The following is a 24,094-nucleotide window of genomic DNA, read 5'->3' as shown; positions in this document are numbered from 1 at the left end:
GGAGTTACTCTAAGCTTAAGTTTTAATTCAAAACCTCGGCAAAGTTTGCAAAGCTGCCCTGCTGTGTCATTTCAAGAACTGCCAATCTAATCAACAGAGTTGGATAAGAGGATGGCAAGTCCGTCCAAGGCCAGTCTAGGCTCCATAGTGGCAGTCTGTCCAGATTTCTAGTTGTTATGTCAGCAGACCCACAGCTGCAAGTCGGTTGCTGCAGACAACCTCCTTTAATGATTCTTAGCAGTTTGGCAAGTGAGAGAAAACGCAGCAAACCCATGATGAATCTGCTGAGCACATTTTATCTGTAAAGATTCGAAAAGTTGGAACACAGGGTCACTTCTGAAAGGCAGAGATCTGGAAAGCACGATGACTCATCTTCCTGGGATAGTCTATTCTCTCACTTTAGTCAAGGAAAACTTTGGTGTCTTGTGGCATTTTTACACTGCGTGGCTAGTCTGGGGCATTTGGGATTATTCGAGCTGGCTGTAAGAATGAGTTCTAATGTCCTTCCAGGGCCTGTGTCAGGGAGAAGTTGTGGGCTGGGTTTCTTATAACACTCTATCCCATTTGTTGGTTCATTTGTTTGTTTTTTGAGACAGAGTCTCACTGTGGATCCTAGACTGGCCTTGAACTTGCCATCCTCCTGCTTCTGCCTCTTGAGTGCTGGAATTATGGGCATGCAACACTATGCCTGGGGACTGTTCTGATTTTTGAATCAAAGCTTCAGATAGATCCCGAATTCTGAAGCCACTGGGAAATGGTCTGTAATCTGCACATGGCCACTCTGTATTGGGAACTGCTGCTCCTTTGTGCTGCTCACAGTTAGGGAAGCAGGGACCTTATGCCCTACTCTATACCTTGGCATTTCCCTAGTTTCAGAACCTGTTTCTTACCCTGTTGAGTTGACTGCACACATCAGTCTCTTCCTCAGACTCAGCTGTGTGTAAAGCTGAATACTTACTCATTTCTCTCTGAGTTTATTTCAGGATCCCTCACAGCAGCCTGATTCCTGGAATGTGCTGTGTCAGTTCTACCCTAACTCTCATATTTGTCCTGATCAGGAGAGCACTTCTGTTTGACTTGGAGAGACTGATACCAGGTACCAACAACACATGACAAACGTGCTATAGTAATAGCACAGGGCAGCAAAGTAAAGCTTTTTCAGATGGAAAACTTGACTGATAGATATATTGACTCTGATGTACATTCACTTGGCTCTGAGACCCTGAGCAAGCCTCAGTTTCCTCCTCTGTCACATGAGGTGAATAACTACAGGGAAGAGATGTAAGGTAAGGTCAGACTCATATGTAACAGCAGCTGATGGAATGCCTGGCCTGAAATAGCCTTTCAGTAATCGGTAGCATTTATTATCTCTTTCAATGAACTATTTAAAGAGTGTGAAGCAAAATGTAGTTTAGACATTCCTAAGCCTTTGGGATCATTTGTGATACTGGAAACAATGAAATCAGGGCTTGCGTATTTGGGTACCAGCCTCAGTGATCTTTGGAGAACGCCTACCTGGCCTTGATGAGGCTCACCTTTTTTAATGTCTTAAAGGCAGATCTGACAAGGAAGTGAAAATTCTCCCTCTATACCTGTATCAGGAGTTGTAGCCAGGAAAATCCCAGGAAACCTTTGGAACCTATTGGGAAGTTAAGCATTGAGACTGATGAGCTGATCGATTGGACTTTAAGTTCCACTGGACAGCACAATAGCTTTTTGGCTGAAATGCCTCAAGTCAAGACACTCAGTCATTTATAGAATGAACAAACACTAGAGAACCAGTGAGGCTGGCAGGGAAGTGAGCAAGGTGACCTCACGGCTTCCAATTTCTGAGAGTCTGTGGGAGGGACTATTTCTTTAATGTATTTTCTAATGTATTTTTTCTTTATCTTTCCTGGCATTTTTTCCCCCTCAGATATATTTTTAGACTCTACTGACAAAGCTTAAAATGATAACAAAAATGGCATTTCATACACTATTAAATTTAGTTCATTTTAAATCCCATCTTGCAAATTTCTCTTTCTACAAAGCAAAGCTGTCCTATCAACATTGCCTTGTGTCTGTTGCTATTTTTAAATTACATTTACGGAAGAGTTAATCCACTTTTGACAAGGAATTTAATATCCATTGGCAGGTCAACTGGTGAGTGTAGCTGAAACTTATGGGTCATCTCTCATTTTAAGTTATTTCCTGGAATACAAAGCCAGTCTAAATGCAGAAGGAAAACTTTATACTATGAAGATTAATGTAGCAATCTACAGAAATAATGCCTCCACGGTGGATAGTGATTTCCAGTTGCAATGCTGGGGAAGTTTACAATTGGTTGTGAATCTAGGGAAGGGAGTTGAATGCAAAAGAATGAAAGCAAGACTGGGAGAGTGGGCAGTAGGAGAGACCAGCATGGGATGGAGAAAGACTCAGAGAAGACCAGTCATGGCTTAGAGGTTCACAGTAGGGCTCAGATCTGGATGACCAGAGAACTCAGCCCATTTTAAAGAATAGAACAAGGAAACTTCAAGAAAGTAAATGCAGTGTTAAGATCTCACCACAGTGAGAAGAAGGGCCCAAGAAGGAACTGGCTGCTGGCTCTGGCTTTGGCTGTGGGAAATGCTTTGAACACTGATCTCTGAGTGCAGCCCAGACATTCTGTGCTGTCACACTAACTCAACAGCTGGGGTTGGAGTCAGTACACTGGAGGTACAGCTGGGTGACTGAGAGTACAGGGAAGAACGTTAGGAGTGAGGTTGTAGAATCAGAGCTCTACCACACACTGGCTTCCCAAAATCACCAGGTGCCAGCCTCTGTTTGGGAATTAAAGAGAAATGGACACTTCTAGAATGTCTACCCTTAAAAGATACTTGTTGAGGTATTTCATAGCTGCCTACAGACACTTATAGCAGAGCAGTCTAGGATGTAGTCATGGTTATCTCTACAAAGGATACAGAGGTTTGGATAGGTTAAGTCACTCACCCTAGTGCAAACACCAGCATGTGTGGCTTTTGATTCACTGCTGGGTCTGTGTAATTCCTAAGCCTCCTCTCTCTTCACTCTACCCTGTTGCTTCCTTCAAATGTCTTGTACCTGGATCTGGCATACCGCAGGCATCAGCAAATTAGGTGCTACTGACATCCTCCCTTCCTCTCTTGCCTGTCTCCTCTCGTGTCTCTCTCTCTCACTCAACTAACCTTTTAAAAATATTTAATTTTTAAAAAAGTGTCTTGACTGGGGATTGCAACTCAGTGGTAAAGTGCTTGCCTAGCATGTACAAGGCACTGGGTTCCAGTCCTAGTGCACGCACACACACACACACACACACACACACACACACACAACCCCAACAACTACTCTATAAAGGTATTGCCTTAGGTTATAAAGACACCTGCATATTCTCTTTCTTTTGATAGAGCAGAATAATATCCTGAACTTGGAAATTTGAGATATTTTTGGAAGAAGGGGAGGTTAAGCAATAGTTTATAATTTTACCATATTTTTAAAATCCACTCTTACAGACTCTCAAGATATAATGGCTTTAAGAAATTCATGAAGTAAAGAGATTTTCCATTCTTTATTCTGATAGTACGGCAAAAAAATGGGAACTGCATCTCAAAATACATAATTTAGCTTCTTGGGCCCAATTTCAGCCTAAGTCCTGTGCTCAAAGCTGCCTTTCCTGCCTCACAGAGACTCTTCTTTGCCACTCAGCTCTTTCTTCTCTTATTCCTGATCACAGAAGATAAATCTGCACCTTGGTTGCCCTCCTCACCTGTTTTACAGATGAGTCTTTTTAGGTGTCACAGGACATCTCTAATTGGAGCTCAGGAGGTGAAAAACTGACAGTTCCATTATTTCTCTTCTATTCCTTCCCCACCAAATATCCATCTTTTCTCAGTTCTTGCACTCTAATGCTCTTTTAGTCCTCAGTGGAGTAACTTTGGGCTACTTCCTCTAGTTCACTGCCACTGGAATGAACTTGCTTAAAACGAATGATCATGTCTTCAACGGGCACTCAACGTGACCCTAAAATCCTAAACTGGTTCCCTAGTAAGTTTACTTTTTTTTTCTCTGAGATACTTTCTTACCTCTGTTTTACCATCTCTTGGACAATTCAACCATGCTATGTGCACTGTCATCTGCCTTCCTTCCTACCACAGTGGGAGAAGGGCCCAAGAAGGAACTGGATTCCTAGAAGGAACGGTTCCTGCTCCTCTCAGATCTCCCCTCTGCTGTGCTCAGGGCCATTTTCATTCACCTCCTTATGGTTGCCCTCTACCACCATCCCTTTCCTGTTTTACATCATCTATCTCTTTCTCTCTATTTGATTAGATTATTTTGCTAATCTTTTTTTTTTTTTGCAGAACTGGGGTTTGAACTCAGGGCCTTCACCTTAAGCAAGTTCTATTTTTTATGGGTTTTTTTGAGATAGGGCTTCACCAACTATTTCCTGGGCTGGCTTTGAACCATGCTCCTCCTGATATCTGCCTCCTAAGTAGCTAGGATTACAGGTATGAGCCATCGGCCCTGGCTGCAATACATTTTAATATGACCTATTTTAGAGAAAATCCTCCCTTGGTCCCATATCCTCCTCCTGGAATTGTACCACTTCTTATAAACATTCCAGGAAAGAATCCATCCACTTCTCTCATTCTTTCAGTCTTTCTTCAACATCTCACCCTTAACTGCTATCTCCCTGCCACTCCACTAAGCCAGTTATTATTGGCAATGTCCTCCATCATGCTGCAAGCTGGAATCTGTATTCCATCAGAGGTGCTCCCAGCTTTCCACGCAGCTGCCCCCTTTTCTTATAGTGCCCTTCCTTAAAATATCCAGGCCTTTTTTCCTTTTTTGGTGACACTGGGGTGTGAACTCAGGGCCTCACGCTTGCTAGTTAGGAGTGCTTACCACTTGAGCCACTCGCTTCGGGACCTTGTCAGCCTGTTTTTCCCCTACCTTGTTGGCCACACATGCTCAGTTTCTGTTGGAAGTTCTTGTCCTCTGTGAGACCTTGAAAAACCCAAGGACTCTGTCTTAAGCTCCTTCTCTTTTAGTTTTAAACACTCTTCATAGGAAATTCTTGCCGATTATGTTGCCCCTCCCCAAGTTATATGGCTTTAAGTGCCATCTGTTAGCTCTTATTCTCAAAATTACATCTCCATCTGTGACCTGGAGCCTGAGCTCCACTCAGATGTCTAGCTACCTACTTGGCACCTCCATTTTGAAATCCAACAGGTATCTTGAAGGTAACAATACCCTAACCGAGTATAAACATCGATGCCAGCTCTCATCCACTCTCCTCTCCTCAAACCTTCTCAGTAGGTGGTTCTACCATCCATCGGGCCCAAATCTAGAGCATGAACTCAATTCCTTCCTTTATCTCATAAGCCATAATTGTAAGTCCTAACAGTTCCACACCCAAAGTATATCCCAGCACACTTTACTTTTCATCATTTCTCTGGCTAATCTAGTCACCAAGATTTTTTTTTGCACCATCTATGTCAGTGACCACCTGACAAGTCTTCTGCTTTGACTCTTGCTGCTCTGAATTCCATCCTATCTTATTTTGCTTATTTTTGTTATTTGTGGTGTTAGTTAGCTTTTATGCCATAAAAAAAAAATCACACCAAATGTAGTCGGTAAATCAAGTATTTTTTGAATACATGTTTCCAACTGAACTGGGCTCAAATGGGGGAGCCCCTGCATCCACTGGTGCTGGTGGTCAGGTAAATGGTGCTGCTCCTGGGAGTTGGCTGGCTGTTGATTGGGGTGCCTGGGGCACTAGGCTTCTTTCTCCCCCCCCCTCACCCGCAGGCCAGCCCACGCTTATCACATGGGAGTCACAGGGTTCTTGGGAGAACACAAGTATGCCAACTCTCTTGATATTTGCTTTTGACATGTTTCTTCTGCCTCATTCTGTGTGTCAAAGTAGTCAAAATTCAGGACTGCTGAAACAGAGACTCTATTGCTTAGTGGGAGAAGCCACGATGACATCGTGAAGGGTGTGGATAGAGGGAGAGAAGAATTGTAATCATTTTGCAAACAACATTTCAAGACAGTGTATGCGTACAATTTATTTTGGATCTTTAGCATCAGAATCCCTTTTTGAGTTTGGGAAATCTTTGTAGGGCAAAGCATATTTCTTCCTGTAGGTGCTGAACAAGATTTGTGCTTTCTTTTCATCAAGAGGAAGCACAGGTACTTGTGTGATTTGGAAGTTAGCAAGGTGAGATTGATTTTCCAGTTAAGTGACAGTGATGGTGACTGTGGCATGGTGGTCTTCTTTGTAGTACAATTGCATTTCTGGAAAGATGACAGCAAGGGTGTAAGTGACAGAACCCACAGCCCTTTGCAGTGTGCTGGCTGGTGGTTTCTTCATCAGGCAGTTTCATGGGAGGTTTTTATGTTCTTCCTAGAATCTTCAGTTTGAGCCTTACTTTTTCAGTCCTCTCAAAGATTCTGTGAGTTGCTCAGTGTTCTTCTAATGAACCCCTTTTCCCCCGGGATAAGGGGGAAAAGCAAGATTTGGTTGCTTGGATGAAGCACTCTGTTTTCAGCAATTGATATCAAGAGCAGAGTTCTTTTTCCTCCTGTAACAAGCAGAGTTAGGTGATTGCCACATTAGTCCAGCTGCTCACGCAACTATCAAGGACGCCATTTCTTCTGACTTGGGCCTTCTTAGTGTGCTAACTTTTTTTACCTTTATTACTTCTTAGTGGCTCCCAGCACTTCCATATTCCAGGAACCTAGGGGGGAAGATAGGGCGGCATCAGTGGTGTCTTCTTTTTTATCAGGAATGCAGAGGATTCTAAGAAGTGCCCTGTAGACAGCACTGCGCATTGTCCTGGCCTAAATGGTTCAGCTTGTCCTCTTATCTACAGTTTCAGATGTTTCAGTCCATGCTCTCCTGCTTCTGTTACTTTGGGTCTTTGGTGAGGCAGAGCATTGTGGTGGGGTATGTGTGGTGGTGCAAAGCTGCTCTCATCATGGCAGCTGGGAAGTGAAAGAGAGAGAGAGGAAGGGCCAGGGTCCTAATATCTCCTTCTGGAGCACTTTTCCAGCCACCTCACTTCCTTACACAAGTCTCCTTCTCCTAAATGTTGCATCACCTCCCGAGAGCACCACAGGCTGGCAACCTTTAGCACATGGCTTTTGGGGACATTTCAGATCCAAACTATAACACCTTCATTACAATGATGGTTCCTGGAAAGCAGGGTGGCGCTACATTCACTGCTGTCTCTTCAGGGCCTAGCACACTGATGGGTAAATATGTACTTCAAAATGTGTCGACTGAGTGGCAGATTTTGAATCCTCTGTCAATGTCTCGGACTCTTTCTTTAACATGTCTTCTCTCTTGCTGTCATTACAGACACGCCATTTTCTTCCAGGCCACAGTACATTATTAAAGATTTGTTTTCATTCTGTTTCTGTCGCCAGTCTTTTCTATTCTCTATATTAGAGTCTGCTGTTTGTATATCATTCTGAATTCCATTTTCTCCTCGTCCTTCTCTTCCTCAAAAAATCTGTTTCACCTGTAGTTTGGTTGCAGTAAATCCCAGTCTCTCAGTGTGTGATCTAAGTCCTTGCATTAGCTGGTCTGTTATCTGCCCACATCAGCAGTTTAATTGGTAATCACTCACAAATCCAGCTAATCTCAGGGCCATCTGGTATATGCTGCCATGCCCAGTGTGTGCCAGGGACCAGGGCAGCAGGCTGCACTGTAAAAGGACTACAGGAGACCAGCACATGGAAAACCTTCGATGCAATAACCAGCAGTCAAGCTGCAATGTTGAAAAGCGTAGAGCCAATCTCCATTTACTACAATCTTTTGTTGGGTATTAGTAGAACTCACATAAGGCAAAGTATTGAAACGGGACTTGATTAGTATGGGATCCTAGCAGTCCTGTCATCCCTGGAGAGAATAGGTTATAAATCAGGATCAAAACCAATCTGGACAATAGGGCAGATATCACAGGGAAGGCTGAAGCCAAGGGGCTGTAGGTATCTAAGGGCTGGATCCACTGTTCAGCCTTCCAGAAATCAAGTCGTTTCTGAATCCCTGGAGAGTGTAGATGGTGGATGTTCAGATTTGGCTCTTGTTGGGCTGTGGCTAGCAGCTGAGTCCCTACTCTGTAAGACTTCATTGTTGGTAGCCAAGCTGTGTTGAATCAGGCAGGAACCTCTTTGCTTTCTTCATCTCTCTGCTTTTATAAGTGTTCTGTTCTTGTTAGAAGCACATTCTTTGTTAGTGTGTTATGAGGCAAATTTTGAAAAGTCATGGGGCTAATTGTGATATATCTCCATTTGATTGATGAAAAATAACTTAAGCCACTTCTTTTTTTTTTGCATCAGCAGTAGAGACATAAAGTTGCCATGCTGTTTTTCAGATAAGATTAAGACTTAAATTTCAAGCTTTGATGAAAAGTCCATCCAATGATTATGTATGTATTCATTTACCTGTTTTATTAGGGGCACTTATATGGAAAGATTTGAGAAACATGAGTTTCTAAGTCAAAGAAAGGGCCACTAGAGGAATAATTATTGTAGAAGTTTCTCAGAAGAGATGAATAACTTTAGGAATCAAATTCATTGATCCATAGGAATTTAAGCCAGAATTCAGAAATTACCATTATTAAAATGAATTTCAAAGACCATATTTGAGATTTTATTTTATTTATTTTTCTTTTATTCATATGTGCATACAATGTTTGGGTCATTTCCCCCCCCCCATATTTGAGATTTTAAAAAATATCCTGTAGCAGAAAAGGAAAGTTCTCGATAATAGCATTTAGTGGTAAGGATTAGAATAAAACTGTTATTAGAAGAGTGTATCTAAACATCTTTCTTAGGTAAAAACGTCAAGTCAGTCTAAAATAATTTCAAGGTGTTTTTCTCACTTAAAAAAATAACTTTAAAACAATACCTTCCTCAGAGCACATTTTTATTCTATAATATCTCTTTCTTCTAAGTAAGAAACATCTTCCAAATGTTTTAAACCAACAACCCAATCTAATTGCTTAGGTAAATGAGAGTTTCCTGTGTCATCTCTCAGCAGCAAATTGGAACCTTCTAGCATCTTGATACTCCTTTGTGGTAGTGTGCTAGGAACAATTAGCAAAGATTCATCCAAAATCATTCTTTCCACTGGCTGCTTCCCATAATTTATTTGCAATCCCAAGGCCTGCTTATTAATTGTGAGAGAAGTATAAACCTAAGCTTTGCTTACCTGATTTCTCTAGGCAGCAACTTTGCTTTATTTTTCTGCCAAGATATTTCAGAACTGTTTTGTGGAGTGAGTTGTCTCTTAAACCTGGTTGGTTATATGTACTGAAGACAGTGATATTTTCTTTCACTAGTAGTGAAGTTACTCCTTTCCAGGGTAAAATAAAATACTCTCTTTTACAGTATTTTTCACACTCTGAAAGACAGTCTATAGAAGAGACACATAATCCCTGGCAGCCAGATCCTTTGGAGAAACCCATTGTCTTCATTCTTTCATTTGGCAAATGTTTATCAGATTCTGACCAAATGAGGCTGCCTAGCAAACCTATCAGGCATGAGGCATGAGGTCCAGAGTTCAAACCCCAGTACTGCCAAAAAGAAAAAAAAAAAAAAAGGTTCTGATCAAATGATAGTAACTTAGTAATTTGGTTTCAATTAAAAATAAATGTTAGCCAAACAACAGAAATGATAAGTTTTAACTTAGTGTTGCTTAAGAAATTCTTAGAATTATATGGAACTCTGCACTCTTGTGCTGCATAGCGATATATTTATCTGCAACAGACTGCATGTGCAATCATAGTCCCAGGAGATTATATTGCTCAGTAACATCACAGCTATCTTAGTTTGTACAGATACACTCTATAATGTTTTCACAGTGATGGAACTGTCTAACATCACATTTCTAAGAACATATCCCATTGTTAACCAATACATGTCTGTATTTCTTATTTTTATTTTATTTTTTTGTGGTGCTAAGGATTCAACCTGGGGTCTTGTGCATGCTAGGCAAGTGTTCTGCTACTGAGCTACATCCCCAGTGATAACTGTATTTTTTCTTTCGCTTTTTTTTTTGGGCGGTACGGGGATTTGAACTCAGGGTCTTGTGCTTGCTAGGCAGGATTTTTACCACTGGAGTCACACTCCCAGTCCCATGACTTATTTTAATAATAATTGACCTCCAGAAGTTTTTCACCCCTCTCCTATCCCCTGCTCCCAAGGAAAAAAAAAAAGGAGTATTTCATTCTTGTGCTGTGCATTAGTCAGAATCATTTTGAGTTTTAATTTATAGTACATTTGACTAACCACTCATGGAAATGTGAAATCCCACTGTGATATTGGCATCTATTTGTTTTCTCAGCATAAATTAAACTACCTTGTCTCCTATAGGCCCTAACTATATTATAGCTACACATGCAGAAGTTTTAGCTTCATTGAATGAATGATAATGTTATCTCTTTCATAGTTCTTTCTTAGCTATTGCATGACACATTACCTACCTCATCTCCTGAATAGTTCTCATTTCTTCTCTTATTCTAATCTCCTCCCAGCTTCTAGTATCATATTAATAACTGATTTTGGGCATCACCACCTGGGTGGATTTCTTTCTTTGTTTTTGTTTATTTATTTATTTTTTTTGGCAGTACTGGTGTTTGAACTCAGTGCCTCATGCTTGCTAGGCAGATACTCTTTCACTTGAGCCACGCCACCAGCTCTGTTTTGTGTTTTGTGTTTTTTATTTGTTTTGAGCTAGGGGCTTGTGGACTTTTTGCCCAGGTTGGCTTTGAACCTCAGTTCTCCTGATTTCTGTCTTCTGAATAGGTAGGATTACAGGGCTGGATGGGTTTCTTTGACCTTAAGCTATGATCAAAATGTAATGGATTGACTCAAGTTCTTATTTATCATTCTTTTCCTCTTATGTTGTTTATTTTTGTTAATATCATCATACACCAGGCATGTACAATTTAAGGTACCCATTTAAACAGTGACATAACAATTACTTAGTGAAAGCCATCTGTTGTCATCTGTGATCTTCCTGACTCAAACAACTATTTCTACACTTATCTCTATGCTGGATTCTTTACTTACACTACATTATTCACTTAAAGGATTAAATACATTACCTATCTTCTTGCTTTCCATAGCCAGTCTGTTGTTATGTTATTTTGGGTCTACCTCTGAAAAGTTTTTGGGAATAATTTCCTTCCTTTCCATTCCTGTTCTCATTACTCTGAGTCAAGCCCTCATGAACTCTTTATTTAACTATTTTTGGAGTCATCTCACTGGTTTCTGTCACCACAGTCTCCTCCCTCCAAATCATCTGACATAGCAATGTTCTATTCTGATTATGTCATTTTCCTGCTCAAGAACCTTCAGGGAATTTCCATGTCCTGAAGAGTGGAATCACAACTCTGTAGCCTGGCATTTTCCATCATCTACAATTCCACCTCAACACTAACATAGGCTTTAACACCAGATAGAAAACATTACTGAAAGTGGTTACCAGGCTTTGCTTTCTCCTAGTTGTGTTTACTATTACTATTCTCTCCTCACTCTGTTTTCCTACCTGGAAAACAGGGACAACAATAATTCACACCTCCTAGAGTTGCTGAGAGGCTCAAATGAAATACTTCATTTAAAGCATTAAGCATGGTGCCTGGTGCAAAGAAGGAATGAATACATTTTAAATTATTATTATAAATTGTGACCACACCGCTACTTGAGTTGGTAGATAAGTGTTGTTTATTTGTGGAAATGGGTATTAGTCCAGTTCTGTTTTAGATTTGGGAGCTTGAGACTTCTATAGGACCGGGAACTCTGACCCCCTTTCCATTCAATTCCTGTATATTTCTCATTTGCAATTATTTCTAGGCAAAGAACTGTCTGTTGGTCTATATGAGGAACACTGAAAATTGTTCTTCTTGCCTATCAAGATTATTATAAAACCTAAATGTCGGCCAGTTGGTGGACAGTTAAAGTGTTCCATATACCAGAATACTATTCAACACTAAAAGGAGCCATATACTAACATGCTGAGACATTGTTGAACATCAAAACCATTACACAAAATAAGCAAAGACAGACACAAGAGACTCCATGTTGTGCAAATTCATTTATATGAAATGTCCAGAATAGGCAAGTCTATAAGCACAGACAGTAGATTAGTGATTGCTTTGGGCTGTGGGTGGAAATGAAAAATGACTGCAAACGGGGACAAAGTGTCGTTCTGTCTTTCTTTGATGTAAGTAGGTATGTACAATTCTATGTCATTTTATCACATGTGTAAACACTACCACAATAAAGACACAGAACCATTCAGTTACTACAATGATCTTGTTCAGATTCCTCCTTTGTGGTCCTTCCTGCTCCCTGTCCTCACATCATCTATACCTGACAATCACTAATCTGTTCTCCATTTCTATCATTCTATAAATTCTAGAATCTAATGTGAATCAAATCATATAGCATGTGAGACTATTTGATATCCTAGGACTTATGTCTGCCCTTTTATTTTTTGTTTTCTCTGTTGTTTTATTTGTTTTCTCTTTAATGCCTTCCTGTGGAATACTTGAACAGACTTTAGAATTCCATTTTAGTTTATCTATCCTGTTTTTGAGTATATCTCTCACATATATTTTAGTGGTTGCTCTAGGTATTACGTTTTGCATACATAGTTATCAGTCTATTGATGTGAACATTTTACCAGCTTAAGTCTCTTTATCCTCCCTCATTTATCACTGTTTTAATATTTCCTTCATGTTTATTGAAAGCCACATGAGATAGTATTACACTTTCTGCTTCAACTATCATATTTAATTTAATAAATTAGAAGGAAAGATTATTGTATTTATTCAAACTATTGTTCTTTTTGGTATTCTTTCTTTCTTGTTTATATTCTAAGATTCCTTCCTTTATAATTTTCTTTCTATTAGATAATTTACACTAGCCATTCTTTTAGAGTAAGTCTGCTGGTGACAAATTCTCTTAATTTTCCTTCATCTAAACATGTCTGGGTTACCATTTACTCACCAAGGATATTTTCTCTGGATATAGCATTCTGGTTAACAGTTCTTTTTTAGCACTTGAAAAATGGCTGCAATACTCTGGCTTCCTTGGTTTCTGATGAGAAATTTGCTGTCACTTGAATTGTTTTCCCCCTTTCCTTTATAGGAAACAAGTCATTTCTCCCTGGTTGCTTTCACATTTTTCCCCTTTGTCTGTAGTTTTCTGAAGTTTGATTATGATGTGTCTTGTATGAATTTGTTTGGGTTTTTGTGTTTGGGGTTTGCTTGATTTCTTGAGTCTGTGGTTTATATTGCCAAATTTGAGAATTTTTCAACTAGTATATAGGGAATTATTTTTTTTTCAGACACATTGGCTTCTTTTTTTCCTTCTGAGATCTTTTATTATAGTCACATAAGTGACCCATTTTTTCTCTGTTGTTTAGATTGGGTAATTTCTATTGTTCTATTTTCAAATTCATTGGTTATTTCTTTTGTTCTTCATCAGGCCATAGAGCCCGTATACTGCATTCTTAAGTTTGGGTATTGCATCATTCAGTTCTAAGATTTCCACTAGGTTCTTCTTTTATATCCTCTTTGCTGAAGATTTCTATTTTTTCAGTGCTTCAAGTGTGTTTGTAATTTCTGATTGAGGTTTTATGATGGATGTCTTAAAATCTTTGTCAGATAATTTAAACCTTCATGTCATATTTGTGCTATCACTTGTTGATTGTCTTTTTGTCATTGAAGATGAAATTATCCTGGTTCTTGGTACAAGTGACTTTCAAAAACTGACATTTTGGGTAGTGTGTCCTGAGACTCTGGGTCCTGTTCAAATCCTGCATTGAATAGACCTTGATGATATGATGCTGGCAGAGGAAAGGAAGCATGGCTCGTCAGTGCCAGGTGTGCATGAAAATCTAGGTTATTCACACTGTCTCATTGACATCCTGAGGAGGAGAACTTCATGACTGGGGGGAGGGAAGAGGTAGGATTTCAGGCTTCCTTTGGGGCCTCATTATTGATGAATGGTGGTGGAGGATCTGGCTTCTTTTTTGGGCCTTGTCTGACACCAACGTGGAGGAAGTGTGGCTGCCTTGTCACTGTGAAGGGGATGGGTGGGGATGGAAGTCCTGGCTCCCCACTTGGTCTTCACTGATACCACACTAGCATGGAGAAGGGAGAGAGTCCACAACAAAACCAGCCTAGGGTAAATGTCAAGACTTCCCAAGGCAGATGGGGATGGGGGATGAGACTGTTTTGTTTTGTTTTCATTTTCATTGTGTTTGACTGAGATAAGGCTATTATTGCCTAGTAGTTTTTTGACATGTGAGATTGATCCTTTCCTGGACCTTTTGTTAGAGGGAGCTGATTTTTGTTGGGGTAAACTTAATCTTCTCCCATTGGTGTTTCTGGATTGTTGACTTCTTTAGTATCTAGTTTGGGAGAGATAGGGTAAGAAGAAAAGCCAAAGACTACATTATTAGCAATAAAAACAGCATGGTACTGGCACAAAAATAGACATGAAGACCAGTGGAACAGAATAGAGGACCTGGATATAAATCCACAAAGCTATGCCCACCTTATTTTTGACAAAGGTGCCAAAAACATACAATGGAGAAAAGATAGCCTCTTCAACAAATATTGCTGGGAAAACTGGTTATCTGCCTGCAAAAAACTGAAACTAGATCCATGTTTATCACCCTGTACTAGTATCAACACAAAATGGATCAAGGACCTTAATATCAGACCTGAAAATCTGAAGGTAGTACAGGAAAGAGCAGGGAATACTCTGGAAGCAATAGGTATAGGCAATTGGGGTTCCTCAATAGAACCCCAGTAGCTCAGCAACTAAGAGAAAGGATGGAAAAATGGGACTACATAAAATTAAAAAGTTTCTGTACAACAAAAGAAATGGTCTCTAAACTGAAGAGACCATACACAGAATGGAGAAAATATTTGCCAGCTATATATCAAAGGACTGATAGCCAGAATATACAGGGAGCTCAAAAAACTAAATTCTCCCAAAATCAATGAAGCAATAAAGCAATGGGCAACTGAATTAAATAGAACTTTTTCAAAAGAAGAAACTCAAATGGCCAGAAAACACATAAAAAATGCTCACTATCTCTGGTCATAAAGGAAATGCAAATAAAAATCACTAAGATTCCACCTCACTCCTGTTAGAATAGCTAGGATCAAAACCACCACCACCAACAGGTGTTGGCGAGGATGTGGGGAAAAAGGAACCCTCATACACTGCTGGTGGGAATGCAAGCTAGTGCAACCACTCTGGAAAACAATATAGAGGCTTCTTAAAAAAACTAAACATAGATCTGCCATATGATCCAGCAATCCCACTCCTAGGGATATACCCAAAGGTATGTGACTCAGGTTATTCCACAGGCACCTGCGCACCCATGTTAACTGCAGCACTATCCACAATAGCCAAGTTATGGAAACAGCCAAGATGCCCCACTACTGACAAATGGATTAAGAAAATGTAGTATTTATACACAATGGAATTTTACTCAGACATGAAGAAGAATGAAATCTTGTCATTCACAAGTAAATGGATGGAACTGGAGAACATCATTCTGAGCAAGGTTAGCCAGGCTCAGAAGACAAACAATCGTATGTTCTCCCTCATATGTGAACTCTAGATCTATGGCAAAGGCAGTAATGTTGTTGGATTTGGGTCACATGCTGACGGGAGAGCACATGCAGGAGAAATGGGGATAGGTAGGAAACCCAAAACTTGAAAGTGTCTGATGTCCCCACTGCAGAGGAGCTAATACAGTAACCTTAAAATGACAGAGGTCAACTTGGGAAGGTGACCAGGAAGTAGTGAAGAGATCAGTTAGAGATGAATCAATTCAGGTTGTAATACACTTGTGCATGGAAGCCATGCTAGGAATTTCTCTGTATAGCTATCCTTATCTCAACTAGCAAAAATGCTTTGTCTTTCTTATTATTGCTTAGGTCTACTCTTCAACAAAATTGGAGAAAAGGGCAGAATAGGTTCTGCCTGGAAGCCATGGGGGTAGGGGGTAGAAGGAGGGGGTGGGGGCCAAGGAGAGAAATGACCCAAACAATGTATGCACATATGAATAAATGAATAAAGAAAAAAAAAAGACTGCATTGTTGTGCCATTCCTTGGCTCCTATGACCTGTAACCCTCTGACTCCTTGCCTGTATTTTTCAGGACATTCGTTTTATATATAAAACATGGTTTCTTGTTGTACTTAGAAAAATGGTTAAGAAGGAATGATCTCCTGCATCTTGGTCTGACTATAAGGTTTTGCCAACTCATCTGACCATTTCATGTTGCTATTTTACTTTATAATATGAATATATTGATTTGCATGGCCTACAAGGACTTGTATAATGATATCCAAAAAGCAAGTAAAGAGATTTATCAAAGATAAACTGTAGAAAAAATTCTTCAGTGCAAAAATTAAGTTTTCATAACAAGCTAAACAGAAAAAATCCTGAAATATTTTCAGTATGTGGAAATGTGTATTTTTTTCTTTTGGAAAGAAATGATACCACCAAAGTCTTGTACAGAAGTGTTCATAGAAGTTTTATCTATAAGATCCCCAAACTAGAAATAACCCATGCCATGAAACTGCTGAATGAATAAATAAAAAATCAATATAATGACATATTATTTAATAATAACAGGAAACAATATACTGGTTTATGCTACATATAGGTAAACATCACAAACGTCATGCTAAGTGAAAGAAGCCAGCCATTCAAATACCACATATTGCTTGATTCCAATTATATGAAATACTGAAAATGAACAAGTTTGTAGAGTAGAAAATAGATCTCTGGTTGCCTGGGGCTGATGTAGGGGGTTGTGTGGTGGGTACAAAATTTCTTTCTGGGGTATTATAAAATGAGAATGTTTAAAAGTTTTATTATTGTGATTTGGGACTCTGTGAAGAAGCCAAGTTATGGAAACAACCAAGATGCCCCACTATTGATGAACGGATCAAGAAAATGTGGTACTTGTACACAATGGAATTTTACTCAGCCATGAAGAAGAATGAAATCTTATCATTTGCAGGTAAATGGATGGAACTAGAGAACATCATTCTGAGCGAGGTCAGCCAAACTCAGAAGACCAAAAATTGTATGTTCTCCCTCATATGCGGACTTTAGATCTAGGGCAAATGCAGCAATGTGGTTGGACTGGGACCACATGACAAGGGGAGAGCACATATGGGTGATATAGAAATAAGTAGAAAACCCAAAACATGAAAGTGTTTGATGTCCCCACTCCAAAGGAGCTAATACAGAAACCTTAAAGCAACAGAGGTTATCATGAGAAGGGGATCAGTAACCAGGGTAAAGATCAATTAGAGATGAATCAACATGGGTCATAACACGTGTACACGAAAGCAATGCTAGGAATATTTCTGGATAGCTAGCCTTAACTCAACTAGCAAAAACACTTTGTCTTCCTTATTATGCTTGTCTCTTTTCTTCAGCAAAACTAATGATAAAGGCAGAACAGGACCTGCCTAGAACTGAGTGGGGGAAGTGGGGAGAGGGTAGGAGAGGGGGGCAGGGGGGAGAAATGATCCAAACAATGTATGCACATGTGAATAAGTGAATAATAAAAAAAGAAAGGTTTATGAGATGAATTCAGTACTGAAATATGGGATGGGAAGGTATGTGGTAATGAAAGGTAGGATGTTTGGTCTACAAGGAGGCATTCCAAGTAAAAGAAAAAATATACATAAGTCCTGGGGATGCAGCTCAGTTGTATAGCCCTTGCCTAACATGGGTAAGGCCCTTGTTTTGGTTCTAACACTGAAAAGGAAGAAAGGAAGGAAGGAAGGAAGGAAGGGAAAGAAAGGAAAAAAGGAAGGAAGAAAGAAAAGACTATATGTAAAAATCTAGAGCCACGTTTAAGAAGTGATACGAAGTGATTCAAACTACATGGTATGATATACGAGTTGAGTTGAAATTGGGAAAGATAACTTGGGTCAGATCACAATTTATGTGTTGTGCTAGGGTGTGTGGTCATTTTGCCAAAGGCTATGAGGACCATGAAAGAGTTTAAAGAGAACATTAACATGGCAATAATAATAATTTTTATTCATTGAACATTTATTATGGCATTTAGACATTTTGCCAAACATGAATGAACCCTCTCTGTCTGTGGGTTCTATTGTCTATGGATTCTGACAACTTCTGTATCCCTGGGTTCTGCGTCTGTGGAGTCAGTCAAGCACGGATCAAAAATACTCAAAAATTTGCATCTGTATTGATCATGTATAAACTTGTTTTTTGTCATCATTCTGCAAACATTAGTCTTAAACTATTTACATAGCATTGGCATTGTATTAGGTAATTTAGAGGTATTTAAAGTGTACTGGAGAATTTGCATAGGTTAGATACAAACACTACATCATTTCATGTAAGGGACTTGAGCATCTTCAGATTTTGGTGTTTGTGGGGAGTCCTGGAATCAATCCTCCATAGATACAGAAGGGTGGCTACATATATAAATATATGTATTATTCATCTGATCCTCACAACAAACTTATAAGGTAGATATTTTTCTACTTTTTATAGCCAGGGAAGTAGACACAGAGGAATGAGTAAACAGAGTGAGATCACACAGATATATTGGAAAAGGCAGGATTTGAACTGAGGTTTGCCCAAATTCAAAGAATAGATGCCTCACTCCTGTCCCTTAGTTCCCATGGTCTGGGTACTCTATCAGCAATGACTAGAAAGAACCTAAGAATTCAGATGCAACAAATGAGCAGTCTCATGGCTATTAAAGTAGGGAAGAAACTTAATAGGAACCCTCCAGCATACAACAATAGCATTGGCATTAACTTAGTAGAAATGCAGTCTCCTAGGCCCTGCCCCAGATCTACTGAGTCAGACTTTAGTTTATCAATATCCCCAGGAACCTGTTGCACATCCCAGCTGGAGAAGCAGTGGCTTAGACACATGGTGGCATTGATCAGAGACAAGCAATGCTGTGCCATGGTGGCATGGATTGGACCCAGATGTAGTGGGTCTCTGCTCCTGTTGGAGTTATGGACATGTAATATTACAGGAGATGCTTAAAAAGAGAGCTCCTTTTCTGCTGTCACATACGTAAAAATTTTTACTTTTCCTAAAAGTGCCCCCAAATAATCCCTTTAGTTAAGATTCTTTCAGTATTGAAGTAGAACTGATTGAATGTGAGTTGTTTATTGGGTATGGGTTATAAAATTCAGAAAAATTCAACAGAAATGCGTCATTAGTTCTTAGCTATTTAAAAGCAGATCATTTGTACTTCTGTTAGAAGCTGGTAATGATGTCATTTGAACCTATTGGTACCTGCAAACACACATTTTCTGACTGATTCATTAACTATGTCTGCGTGACAGTGAGAATTATAAACGGGAGTTTGTGTCCAGTTAAACACTGCTGCTCCTCTTCCTACACTTCTCTCTTTCATTCACCCTCCTTATTTTTTTATCTTGTACTTTTTCATAGGTTGCTTGTGATATAGTCAGTATTCATGGGGCAAAGTGTGTACTTTCATGATCTGTTCGGAGACAGCATTCTGGAATATATGCTCAAAACTAGTCCTTCTTTCCCAGGGGACTCTTACCTTGTTTTTGTTCTTCAGAACTAAGGGAGGAAGCCCAGTAGAAAACCTGATTAGATGAGGCATCTCAAATCAGATTAGACCACAGGTGGTCATTAGAGGGACTGGGTGCCATCTGGGACTTCACGTATGAAGAGGTCCTGTGACATGTTCAAATCCCACTGTAACTAAGCAACACTGGGAGAGGGCTGGATTTACAGAAACACAGATTGACTTCATTTCATCACGTGTTCTGCTGAGTAGCCACATCATTTCTATGTGTAACCATGGACATTAGAATTACATTGATGCAGTCATTAGCAGGAGTGTAAGTAAATAGTAGTAAGACCTAAGTTCCTGTCTTTAAATAAATGTCATGAGCAAATACTGTCTTACAATTACTTCTCAAAAAATGTCAAATCATTTAATTTTTTCCTTTAACATAAGTAATTGAGGATTTAAGATTGTCTGGGAAAGAGATGCTTATGAATTAGTGAAATATTTTCTCCAAAGAATGACAGTAGACAAGACAGATTCTGATCAAAGATTTCAGAATGGCTGAACATGCCTGGAAATGTGTTTCTGGCTGTGGTCCCCTTAACATGCTTCTGTGTGGTGATTAGCATCATCTTGGATTAAGCTAATTGACTAAACTCAATCCCTGGGTGAACATGGTAGGAATAAATCCAAACACACTAGTTTCTTTGCACGAAATGAGCAGGATACGTATCCAGTGACATTTATATAATATAAATATAACTTAAACATCTTTTTCTTCATAAGGAAAGTTTAAAGTTCTGGTAAGTACAAAACTATTTAAAATTTTTCTTTTGAGAATAATCTATGCTTCACTAGTTTTATTTTGTTCATCTTATATCTGTATTACATATCTATGTTCTATCTTTAACTGTTAGAAAAAAGAGTAAACATTACTAACAGTTATTGTCTTTTACTCAAATGTTCCAGCAACCTTTGCAATATGGTGATATCGAAGTAACTTCAGTATTAGAAAATCAAGTGTTCTAGTTTATTCACACATGAGTAAAGTTTATTATTTTCTGATTATTAAGGAACTATATATTGATTGTAGAATCTGTGCAATATATTACTAAAGGAAGCTGCTTATAATTAAACAGTTTTAATTGGTGAATATTTCCTTTCTGATTCTCCTTCCCCTCAGCCCCATTCAGTGCAATTTTGGAAATTTGTGATGAAATGAGCTAGTTCTTACAACATTGTCTCAGAATTGCCATAAGAATGAATATTCTGAATATATCAATTTTCGATTTTATTTTGTACTTCATTCTTTCTGAATTGCCTGAATTCCCACTCTGTGGTTGAAAATGTAAAATATAATTACTGAAATGACATGACTATCTTGTTTTGTTGAGAGGGGGAGCAAAGGCATACCCTATTGGTAGAGGCAACTGTTTAGGTCTGAGCAGCAGAATTAAACACACTGTTAATTGAGACTGATAATGCCACAGAACAGCACAAACCAAAGCTGAACCTAGTAAATCAAAGAGTAATTTAAAAAATCTGTTTAATTTGAGAAAGCAATGAAAGTACTCATGATAATTCCATGGTCTAACTTTCGCTAATGATGAGGCTTTGCAAGTTATCATGTCATTAGCAACAGATTTTAATGTACACCAGGCTGATTTTTGTTAGCCAGCTTCCTTTCTACCCCAGGAAGTCAGTGGGGAGGAAAGTGGAGGGCTTCAAGATTCTACCAGTTCCTCTTGTTACCTCTTCGGTGTCAACTTCTGGGAAAAGAAGCCATTGTAGGCTATTTAGTTGGTTTATTGCCTAGGTAATTCCCAAGCATATTACTTCCTTATCCCAATTTCAGAGGACATAGAACATACCTTGTTATTAAAAATCTAAGTGAAAAGGGAGATATGAGGATAGGTAAGACACCTAAAAAATTAGTTAGCATTTGTTGCCCTCAACACAGAGAAACTAAAGCAACTGAGGCCAATAGGAGAAGGGGACCAGAACTAGAAAAAAGGTTAGATCAAGAACAATTAACCTAGAAGGCAACACACACGCACAGGAAATTAATGTGAGCCAACTCCCTGTATAGCTATCCTTATCTCAACTAGCAAAAACCCTTGGTCCTTCCTATTATTGCTTATACTCTCTCTTCAACAAAATTAGAGATAAGGGCAAAATAGTTTCTGCCGGGTATCGAGGGGGTGGGGGGAGAGGGAGGGGGCGTGGTGGGTGGTAAAGGGGGGATGGGGGGAGAAATGACCCAAGCATTGTATGCACATATGAATAATAAAAAACTAAATAAATTAAAAAAAAAGAAAAAAATGTAAGTGAAGAAACATTGCTTTCTGTTCAAAGTCTGATTAGTTTTAAAAACTAATCAAGAAGGGAGCACAATTAACACAGGATAATATAACTGGTAACTTAATTTCACAGAAGGGACACTCTACTGTTGACACACAGTGACCATGGCATGGGGTTTGCTTGTGTGCACTCACTAGATTCTGTGCTATTTCTGCCTTCTTCCTGAGGGTATCTTTACCACTCCTTGCATCTGGCATTTCAGCTGTACATAGCTTTCCTCTGAAAACTGCTTTCCTTTCCCTCTCCTGCCTCCAACTTGGGTTGGACACCCCTTCTTGAATATTCTTTTGGCATTTAATCTTACTTGCACTTTTAAATGACTCTGTGAACTTCCCATGGACTCTAGGAGATACACGATTACATGAGGGTTAAGGCTGACCCACTTCTTTGGGAAGAAATTTGGTTTGTACCCTTTTCCCTCATGATGACATTGTGCACTGAATGGACATAGATTATTTTATTTAATAATTAGATTGAATCCTCATCATATTCTGTGTTTTACACACAAGGCCTACCTTACCATGGGCTCTTCAGCCTTACTCACATTTGTGGAAAATCTTAACATTGCTCAAAACTTTCCCTAGTGACTTCTAGGAGTTTTCAGAGACTCTCTTACATGTAATGGGATCATACAGGCTTACTTTTCTCCTCCTCCTCCTTCTTCCTTCATTATTTATTATTTAATTTTTTTGCTATAGCTTCCTCATCAAGGTGCCTGGGAACACCCCTGCTGCAGGCACTTTCTTTGTAAATATTCCTCATCTGCTGGCCATCTGGCACCTTTCAGGGCTCAGTGCTTTCAACTTCTGCCTTTTATGCCTTGGGCTCAAAACCAGGGCCCAGGGGTGTTCCTTCTTTCCTCTTATTGTTCTTATCTTCCATGTTCTCTTTTGTGAACCTGTTACAAAATTTCCATTATCTTATTCTAGCCAAAACCAAACACAAAATCCCTCAAAAACCTTAGTGTATCGGTTTAGGTGACTGTATTCCCAAAGTGGTCACCAGGTTAATGGTGCTCCAAATAGTGAGATACAGACAGAAAACTAGTGACATTAAAAGCCTCACAATGTACTTACATATAGCTAAATATCATTTTCCAAAATGAGGTGAAAAATGTCTCAAATATTATTCATGTAAAATATTTTCAAATAAACATATAAGTGAACCAACTTAAAAAGTAATTGAAGGTAAAGAGTTCTGAAGTCTTTTACTCAAACATCAGAAGGAACTCATCCTTTTTAATTTCTAATTTTTTTTTTGTGGTACTAGGGTTTGGACTCAAGGCTTCATGCTTTCATCTTTGCTGGGCAGGGGCTCTACCACTTGAACCACTCTGCCAACTAAAAATATTTTTATTTTTAATTGACATATAGTTATTTTACATACTTATGAAAAATAGTGTAACATTTCAACACATGTATACAATATGTAATACTTAGACCAAAATGAATGGTATATCTATAAACTCAGATATTGATCATTTCTTTGTGTTGAAAAGACTTAAAATCCTCCATGCTAATTATTTTAAAGGTTTCAATTAATTTTGTCAACCACATATGCCAGTGTTGTAGAACATTAGTAGTTATTCCCAGTATACATCTGCACCCTGTTAGCTGTGAGCCAGCTGCTCACCTTCTTATAGTTGGTGAAGGCAAGGAGATTAAGCAGACTGTCCAGGGTCAGGCCACAGTTTATCAGAAGAGGATGAGAATAGATTGCAGTTCTGCTGACTTCATTGCAAAGTTGGATTCCCCAGCTCCTGATGCACTGCTTGCCATGGCTGCCTTTATTGTCTTAAGAACTATAATCACTTTAAACCTCTGGGGAAGGGAGTGGGAAGAAATGTTTCTAGGTTGACCTTCAAATGTTTTATCCTCAGTTACATATAAATTAGATTTGCAAATCTTGGAGCTGTATGAAGAATCTTCGCTAACAGCTTGCAAACATTTAAGTCGGTGATTTGGGCAAGATTTATAGTGCAAACATGCCTTTTTTATCCCCATAATTACATCTATTTCAAATGTTCAATTTGTCTTCAAGGTTGAAGGGCTTTCTTACTCGGACAAAAGATATCAGTAATTACATTGATTAAAAACAAAATTCTATAAAATGAAAAACAAGCCAAGCACCAGACAGA

The sequence above is a fragment of the Castor canadensis genome, chromosome 3 (genome assembly GCF_047511655.1).
Source record: "Castor canadensis chromosome 3, mCasCan1.hap1v2, whole genome shotgun sequence".
NCBI lineage: Eukaryota > Metazoa > Chordata > Mammalia > Rodentia > Castoridae > Castor > Castor canadensis.
This window is presented reverse-complemented; position numbering follows the sequence as displayed.